General features: G+C 38.9%; 1 pseudogene; it reads left to right on the top strand.

The window, feature by feature from the left end:
- Nucleotides 1-363: 363 nt before the first annotated feature.
- Nucleotides 364-7,713, top strand: LOC110483460 (putative 2-ketogluconate reductase; annotated as a pseudogene).
- The last annotated feature ends 1,998 nt before the right edge of the window (nt 7,714-9,711 follow it).

Here is a 9,711-nt window from a genome sequence, read left to right as displayed (position 1 = left end):
CTTTTTTTCTGCAGACTACTGATGATCTGAAACTAAGTAATTAATGTGTTGTGTTTTGAGCATGGTAGCAGTAATACGAAATCTTAGATCACAAGGACAGAACTTGTTCAGACTGATTATGTGAATATCTGTGTATGTGTGTGTGTGTGTATGTGTGGGCACCTGTGTGTATGAGTATAATTGGTAGCATATTTAAAAGAGCTACTTGCTTGTCTTAGTTTTCTTATCTTCCTTTGTGGTTTATAGAATATCTTAACATAAATAAAATAATGAAACAGGACACATCAATGATTATTCTTTAAAATGTGTGAAAATAATAATATGTGTTTCTTCTGACACTTAGTGTCTTTCTTCTTTGTGCAGATAATGGAAAGAGGAGAACTACCTTGGCTTTTGGTAAATGAAATTGGTGGCATATGTGGGATACTGTATAGCCATGTGCCATTCCTGAAGAAACATTTCCACCTCATTACCATGAGGGAATTTCTTGAAAACATAAAGGATGTAAGGAAAAAGGTCCAAGCAATCTATTTGTGGTGGCACAGATCAGTCATCGACAAAGAGCTCCTCCAGACCCTGCCAAAGTTGAAAGCGATTGTGAATTCAGGAGTGGGGATGGATCACCTGGATCTAAAGCTTGTAGGTAGCTTTGGTATGAAGATGGCTAATGCTCCACGTGCTATTTCCAGCACCACAGCAGAAACTGGGATGGCTTTGCTGCTAGCATCTGCTAGAAGACTTGTGGAAGGTAACATCTCAATTCTTTTGTGGCTTGTAAAAAATCATACAAGATTTACCTGCCTTTAATTTGATTTTTCTTAGGATTACCTGTAGTTCATACGGTTTTACATAAAATGTGAAAATGTAAGTATGTTGGCTTGGCAAACAGAATAATAGGTATTTTAATATGTTTTATGTATAATAGGCATACTTAAATTATTATGTTAGACATACATAGCATATATTACAAGGAGGTATAAAGAAAATGTGATGGCATTAGAGTGCTATGACCAAAAGTGGGGGATGCCAAAAACCAGATGATCACTGAAGTCACAGGCTGGCAGAAGAACTTAGTTTGGGAGGCAACAATGGGGCATAACAAGATTATATACAATCATAGAAGATCCTGAGTTGGAAGGAATCCACAAGGCTGATAGAGGCATGGGCATATTCTTGGAGACTGAAATGTATTGGTGCAGAATTGGGGCATTTAAGGGGCATTAGAGAGTAATAATAGAGGCAGCCTACTCCAGGTTTTTTTAATAGTATCCTTTTTAGTTTCATCAACAATTTTTTCTTGCTATTTTGCCAAATAGACCTACCCTTGGCTTAGTTAGAAAGCCTCCTTCTTCAGGAAAAAATCCTTCAGAATTATCCTTTTATATTTACCTGATTTTGACTTGCCATCTGTACCACAGGATTCAGAGAAACTCAGAGGGGATTTGCATCCCTCTGTTTCTACCTCACAAAAGTGAGACAGTTTAAAAGGAAGATTAATTTCTTGTTTCTATCTACTTAAACCATCCCTGGTGGCATTTCTGATAGCTCTGAGTTTTCTGATAGACTGAGTTTTTTCCTGAGTAATTTTTTGTATCTTTTCAGAATATTGTGTTTTATTGTGTTTTCACAATATTGTGTTTTAAAGAAGCTGGCAATATCAGAAGATTGAAATATCAAAATGCTGTCACCTTGCTAGAAGTGCTGACACTGTGTATATAACTGTATTTTATGTGTTGTAGAACTATCCAGAATTGTGCAGGTTTAATAGGTAATTACAGAAATTACCAAGTTGTGATTTTTAAAGAAGTCACACTTTCCTTTCCAAGGAGATTGGCAGATGTGAAGAGGAAAACCAATATTTGGTGGTGTTCTCCACGTGACATCTTCAAACTCTGCATTTTTATTGGCAATGATTATTTTGTTTTCGTCATCATTGATGTATTCCTCATGATGTATTCTTCATCATTGTTGATGAGGAACAGGGCAATATTTTCATGAGTCTAAAGCAGTAATAAAATTTTTGGAGGGATTATATCAAAAGGCTTTTTGGAGAGTGGTGAGAATAAATTGGAATATGATATATATATATATATGTAACAGGAGTAATGGTACTTTAGGGCATTACCTAGGACATTACATTGGTGTTTGTAACCATTAGAAGTGTGCTATAGTAGCACAAGTCCAGACTCTTTTGCCTTGTTCCTCTGTGTTGGATTCCATTGATTTCTCATATTTTTGTGTTTTTTTAGAGTCCATAACATTTCAACTTCCCCAGGTATGGACTACTGTGAAGCTGATATTCTGGGAGTTAAAGTTGCTGGAGCTACTCTGGGGATAGTTGGCATGGGCAACATTGGGTATAAGATTGCTGTGAGAGCCAAAGCATTTGAAATGAACATTTTGTACCACAACAGGACACAGAGGTAAACATATATCTTGACCCTAGTTGCAGCAGGAATTCTTCCAGATAGCCAGCATTTTCTTTTCAAGGAATTAAGTCAGAAATATAGCAAGAAATGAGGGAATAGGGCCAAGATTAAAACAAAAGAAAATAAAAAAGAACGATTGCCTGAAATCAGACCTGTAAAGAGTTACTCAGTGATTAAACACTTTGAAACTTAATTTAGGTTTTATATTAGAAATTTCAACTTTTTCTGTGGAAAAATGGAAATCAAGCTTATGCTTTTTTATTCTTATCACATTGTACTATAGTGACAACATAACTCTATTTGTTCATTTTTCCCCCCATATTTTGAAGTTCAAGAGGGATATTTTGGAAATAGTGGCTGGAAACTAGGAAGCATATACTTGGCAAAATATGACTGAGAGCTGTTCTTAAGAAAAACTTGTTTTTTCTCAAGCCAGTAGGAATTTTAGCAAGTATTTAACTGAATTTCACCCTTTATTTCTAGTCCCTCCTAGGTTGTGTATCTGGAAATCTGAACCTTGTTAGACATTCAGCACAGGGGCTCTTCAATTTAAAGTGAGCAAGACCCCCATGAACAACTTGATGCCTTTGCAATCAGCCAAGGTGCAGATAATGAGCAGAACAAACATTTACTGCTATAAACTGTGATTTACCCTGAGAGAATTTTACTCTTCTGGGACTGGAGGGAGAAGCTGCAGTGCTAGGATGTGGCTTTCAGGGATTTTCCCCATAAGCAGACTGCAGAAGGAGGGTCACTGCTTTAGTTAGCTGTAGGCAAATCACAAGGCTGAATGAGGCCAGGAATTTTTAGCCATACCTGGCATTTCTGTTTCTTCAGAAAAACAGCTCAGCAAACTTATGTTTAAAAGAAAGTACTCCTTAAGATATTTGAGAATTTCTTCACAGACCACAAAAAAAAATATTTAAAAGAAACAAATCCCTTTATTAATTTTTTTAATGTTCATCACCCTCAACTCCCTCTGCTTAATATTTTTCAGTCTTTAAAGTAATATTTATATAAGTGAAACGGAGATTCTTGGAGTTTACTTAAGTTAACAAAATGAATTAAGCATTTATAGTCTAGCTTGTAAAGTTATGTATTGAATTTTAACCTTTTACTTAAGAAACCTATGCCAAGGTACAAAAGGGCATAAGAAGATGCAAATTTCTGAAGCTTCTTGCATACAGAACAATACCAGAAAGGACTGAAGATGCAAAGAACCCAGATAAAGAGGCTCCTCTGTCCCTAAGCCTACTGAGACTGACAGATTGTACTCGGATAAGCACCAAAGAACCAAATACGCACACAAAAAGGAGAAAAGTTCAAAAGTTCAACCATGAAGAAGACCGCGATCTTCAGCCTCAAGAGACCACCAGAGACCCCCACAGGACCACCATAGCAGTTTGCTATGGGCAAACACACTGCGTGTGCCCAGAAGGACGTGGACCTATTTAGCATGAGAGGCAAGGACAGGCGGGGCCAGGGGTTGAATATGCATAGAAAAGTTGTGCAATGTACTGCATATGGAACACCTTTGTGAATTAAGGTTTGCATCAGACTAAAGCTCAGTGCACAAGTCTTGGAGAGCGATCTCACTTGTGTCGAGTGCTGGCAATACATATCCACTTCATAATTACCCCAAGTTGTGGAGTCTATTTATTTATTCTGCATATCACTTCATAAGAGTGCTGTGATGAATTATCAATGCATAGTGCAAGAGAAATCAAAAGCCTAAAGTATATTTAAAGTACATTTACATTTCCAGCTTGTGTGCTGAATCAAGGTGCACTCTGCATGCTGCAAAACTGGCAACAGTTCTCTTCTGTTCTTTTTCCACTTATTCTCTGGTCATTGGCCTGATAAAAAACTGTGAAGTGCATTTGTTAGGAGAGACATGGGTCAAAGTTAAATTGAAGTTATTTTCTTAGTGTGACTTCTTTATTCCTAGATTAGGGAGGAGATAACTTAAAGCCATTCTCTTGAAACCAGAAGCAGATGATTGTACACATGATCTCCTGACATTGCTTCTTTATTCCCCAAAGTTCAGATAGCTAAATTTACAAAAAACTGTGAGAAATGGCAAGTATTTTTTTGCACTGTGAGAAGTTAAAACTAAAAATCTCTCTACTCTGGTAAATTTTTCTGCTGAACACTTTACTCTATGAAAGTCCTGAGGCAGCCAGGAGCCTGGCAAAGAGCTGCCTTGCTGATTTCATTAATAAAAAAATGACAGGCTTACTGGGAGTGCCAACAGGATGAGGATCACTGCAGAGCGCGCATGGGTGAGTTCTGGTGAATACCACTCCTCTGGTTTGAGCAGTGACTGCATCCTTTGAGGTGCACAGAGGATCCTGGAGAATGGACTGTATGCTGCTGTCTGCTTCAGTGCTCAAACTTAGTTCATTTGTAGACTTCATAAGAAGCCCTTGGAATCCTGCACTGGAATGGCTGATAGACAGGAGTGCAATTTATCCTGTGCTGTAAGACTTGAAGCTCTCCAGAAGGATCTAAACACTGAGCTGAGGGTAAATTCACCTTTGTTTGCCACATGTTTGCTATATGGATGTGAAAATCAGATCCTTTAGTTTGTTTGTATACTGGTGATATCATTGAAGAAAATGTTTCCATAACTGAAATGGTTTTTTCCCCACTAGTCAGGGGCAAGAGGAGCAAGCTGTCAGTGCCACTTACTGCAAAAAGATAGACAGCTTGTTCCAGCAGGCAGATTTTGTGATGCTTGTAGTGAGCCTGACACCTCAGACACACAAGCTGATCAGGAAAAGAGAGCTGGAGCTGATGAGACCCACAGATACCCTCATTAACATCAGCTGAGGTACCGTCCAGCCTGGTCTTGCTGCATTCCACAGCACTGTGCTGCATCCAGCACAGCTGGGGCACATGGCGAGGATGATCAGGCATGGCAGAAATTCTTCCCTTTCCCCTTCCCTTCTCTCTTTGCTCTCTGCTCTTTACCTGCCAGGTGCACTCAGAGACACTCTAATTCCACACCAGGTGCAGTAGTTGACCAAGAGGCACTGGTGGCCACTGTGTAGACTGGTGTTATCAGGGCTTTGGATGTCACCTCCCCAGAACCACTGCCCAGGTTGCCATCTCTGCTTATTTGTTGGGAAGGATGGGAGAGCCCTGCTGAGGCCAGAGGCATCCCTGCAGCAGGCAGGGAGCTGGCCCCTCTGCCCCTGGCAGGAGTTTGGATAAAAATGCCATGAATGTGAATGGGGTGCAGCCTAGACTAGGGGCTGGGAACAGACCAAAGGGAAGCCAGGAAACAGCAGGAGGTAGGGAAAGCATTTAAACCAAATCCTTAGAATCACCCCGTGCAGTTGCAGCAGAGCTTGACTTGCAAATTGCTTTATTAGAAAGTGCAGCTTGCCAATTTTAATGGGTGGAAGCTGCTTGAGGCCAGTGAAAAACGCCAATCACTTGATTTTTAAAATTGTAAAAGTTTAATAATAATAAAATGGTTATAAAAATTAGAGTAATAAAGTTTAGAGTTAGGACAATTACAAGACAATAAAAAGCAAAGAATTATGGACGTCCTGATGCTCTCGGACGCTAAGTCACGGAAAGCATGACTTGTGAATAAAGGAATCACCCTTAAACCAATACACTTGTTGCATATTCATGCATCCCTCATGGTTATGCATACATTCTATTCTAAACAGGAAACTGTGTCTGTTGTATGTCAACTGCTTCCTTTAATCCCGTGGCATCTTGGAGTCTGAGCAAGGCCTGAAGAAATTAGCTTCTTCTGATAAGAATCCATAAATTCCTCTCCTTTGGAAGATTTAGGTGTTCCTCGAAGGAGTATCTCATTCCTAAAAAAAAACTTCCCCCACATACATGGTCTTTATTTTAACATTATGTTGGAACCTAAAACTATATTTAACACACTGCGTGAGAGAATTAATACAGCATAACTTTCTAACATTACACATATAATATTCATTGTAATTGTTATAAATGAGAATTTATTCAGCCAGATTAAAAATAAAAATAATTTTATTAGCGGTCAAATTCTATCTAGCCAGCCACAAGGAAAGAACAGAGCCGAGCCCGGGGTTGGCCCTGGGTGTGCAACAAGGAGTCAGCCTCAGCAGAGGTTTTCTCCTATGCCCACACACCTCCATCCTGGCACAGGCGGTTTTTATAGGGAAAATTCCGTCTGAGGCCAAGATTTTAGCAATCAGTCCTTTCTTCTATTCAGAGTCCATAGGTTAATAAGAATTTCTTTTTTGGTGATGAGGAGAAATAATTTAATGTCCAGAGTAGGTGAATTCTTGTTGGGAGTTTACGGGAAGGCTTCATTCACATGGATCTGTCTGAGGATTTCCATGATATCCATCTCGGACGATCAGGACCGATGATGGCCCATCTCCCTTTCACTTGTAAATCAGTTTCCAATATACACTCAGTCTCACCTACAAAGGAGGGGGGGGGTGGGGGGTGGGGGTGGGGTGGGGAAACTAATACAACTGGCATGATTTAACAAGTATCCAATATTACATATTTCATACAAGGAATGGCGCGAATTATATTTATTACACATAACAGTAATATTTGCAAAAAGCCAATCATAAAATATGCATTTTTCACAAGGCCTAAAACTTGCTGCATAGCCAGGAGGTGTCCTTCTTCACAGGCTTCTTTCCACAATACAAGGCTGAAATACTGTAAACGTCTTGAGCCCATAGACTGCTTAGCTTCTCTAAAAAGACCACTCTACCAGGATGGTGCTTTTTGGAGTTAACTGTGCTGGCTGCATTTTGGGTTGTGGGAAGTTTGGTCTTGTTCCTGTGTGCAAATAACTACAGCTCAGACTATTGTGTAAGGTGAATGTGGCAGAAAAGTTTAATCCTCTCTTCTGGCATAGTGCAAATTGCTGCCTCATGGCAGAAGTGTGTTTCTGGAAAGAAGAGCTACTATGAAGTCTTTGCATATCCTATTATAGTCCAAAATTACTTCAATATAGGTGCTCAGATTTTCTGTGTCTAAGTGGGACTTGTAAAGTTGTACCAAATTGACTTAAAATACAGCACAAAAGCTAAAGTAAGACTCCTCTTCATTTAGATGAACAACAGTAGTTAACTATTTTTTCTTTTCTTCCAGAGATCATGCATTGTTAAAATTAAAGAACGTCATAATAACACCTCACCTTGGCATTAAAACAGACAAGGCCACCTACATGATAACAGAGGAAGGAGTTGAAAACATCCTAGCAGCCCTGAATGGTCTCCCCCTACCCAGTGAAGTGCTCCCTAGCTGATGTGTGGAAGGATATTGCACATCTTTTTATTCTTCTCTTTCTCTTTTTGTTCTTATCTTTCCCCTCCACATAAGCTCTAAATATCTTTTTAAATACAAGAATGCCCATACACTTCACTAAAGCTTGAAAGGAAACAGTTTGCCATCATGTCAGTTGTGTTTATATAGTTTCTGTTGCCTAATACAAGTCCAAAAGGCAAGTAAACCAACACCCAAAGCGGCAATGCTATGCCTTTTGTTATGTAGTGTGACTTTATGAATAGCATGATTATTTACCCGTAAAATTCACAGCAAAGTTGCCATTAAGTGCAGCCAGGATTTTGCCTGGAGCCTTATGGATCTTTACAGATCCTTTGTCTTGCAGGTGGTTGTCACGGGTGCTGGCCAAAATACGCTTAGTCCCATCACTTTAATGTACTATAATGTTACCAACTCTTGCAGTTCCAGGAAACAAGACATTGCAGCTTTTCAGGAACAGCAAATTGGCTGTCAAGAATTTCAAGACTGCCCCAGGAACCTCCCTGATCTCGAGGTACAGGTTCCCAGTACATAATCTTGAAAAAATAAGTTAAATTTATTAAAAAATAAAAGGCTAAGCAATAAATTACAGAGCTGAAAAACAAGGTTGCTATACAATAAAAGAGAAAAGAGAAAAAAATGCCTTTTCTTAGATCAATATCCTAAAACTGCAAAAAACGCACAAGGCTTTTGAACATGCAAATTTTTCTCAAGAAGTGAAGAAGTAAACAAAATCAGATACAGTACTTCACATCTATTTAAACAATTGAACAATTGTACATGCTTGGCTTTTGCTACATCTGCAGATATTTCAAGAATCTAGGCTGATTCATTTCAGAAGTGCTCCCTCCCAGTGGGACACTTCAGAAGGGGAGACACATCTGCCTGTCAGTCACTGGAGTAATGAATTGGTTTACACATAATACCTTCAATCTCATGATTACTGAAAGTGGATCCAAAAATGCAGTGGCCACATGAGAGAAAAAATGATCCATTATAGTTCACTCCATTGATTCAGGTTTTTTGAAATATTTTGATGTGCAAAAAGTACATGATCTGGAATAAAGTGCTGATACAGAGGTCTACTGGGAAAGCTGGCCTTACCTACAGCAACTAGACAGGCTGATACCAAATAACACTTAATGATAGTTTATAGTCACTGAAAACAAATGCATCATTTAGTTTGGCCTTGCCTGAAAATTTCCTGCCTTGGCTTTTTTTTTGCCTGTAATATAATACTGCCTTATAAAACTTAATGTGGACATAGGAAATGTATGCCTTTATCCAGATTCATGCTTAAGCTATTCTGTACAACCCACCTGAGAAATGTATGCATTACATTGTACAAAAGTCTTTTAGGGTAACGCAATACTTCAAAGCCTAATGCTAAGAAACAACTATTATGCAAGCACCTTATTAACACTGCAGGCATCAGCTCACCCTCACTTATTTCAGTGCTCTGTACAGTGCTGGTATATGAGAGCCCTTTCTGTAAGAGAAAACTTCCAGACAGCAACGATGTACACACAGTGAAATTCAGCTTAACACACTACATGGAGGTCTATAAGGTGGTCTACAAACTAAATATACTTAGAACATGATAGTGCACTGGTCCAACTGACATCTTATTTTCACATATGATGCTAAACAGATATAACTTCTTTAGAGCTGTATCAGCTCCTGACCTATAGCTTGAAAATGGGATGTTCAAGGTGCACAAAACAGCTATGAAAACATCTGATTTTTCTTCACATCTAACCACATAACACACGCATTTTCTTGACGTTTGATACCTATGTCCTGGATTTTTGCTTGGAGTAACAGTCCTTTGATTATTATTTTTTTGGCTCTCTGACTAATTTCTCCTTTGTTTTGTTCATTCAAATTTGTGGATTTGATATACAAAGGTAAAAACTACTGTGTTGCCCTTCCAAAGGTTTTTCTTTACCTTCAAGACTAAAATGTGGTAGGCCTCCTTCCT

The sequence above is a fragment of the Lonchura striata genome, chromosome 1, assembly GCF_046129695.1.
Source record: "Lonchura striata isolate bLonStr1 chromosome 1, bLonStr1.mat, whole genome shotgun sequence".
Lineage (NCBI taxonomy): Eukaryota > Metazoa > Chordata > Aves > Passeriformes > Estrildidae > Lonchura > Lonchura striata.
This window is presented reverse-complemented; position numbering and strand designations above follow the sequence as displayed.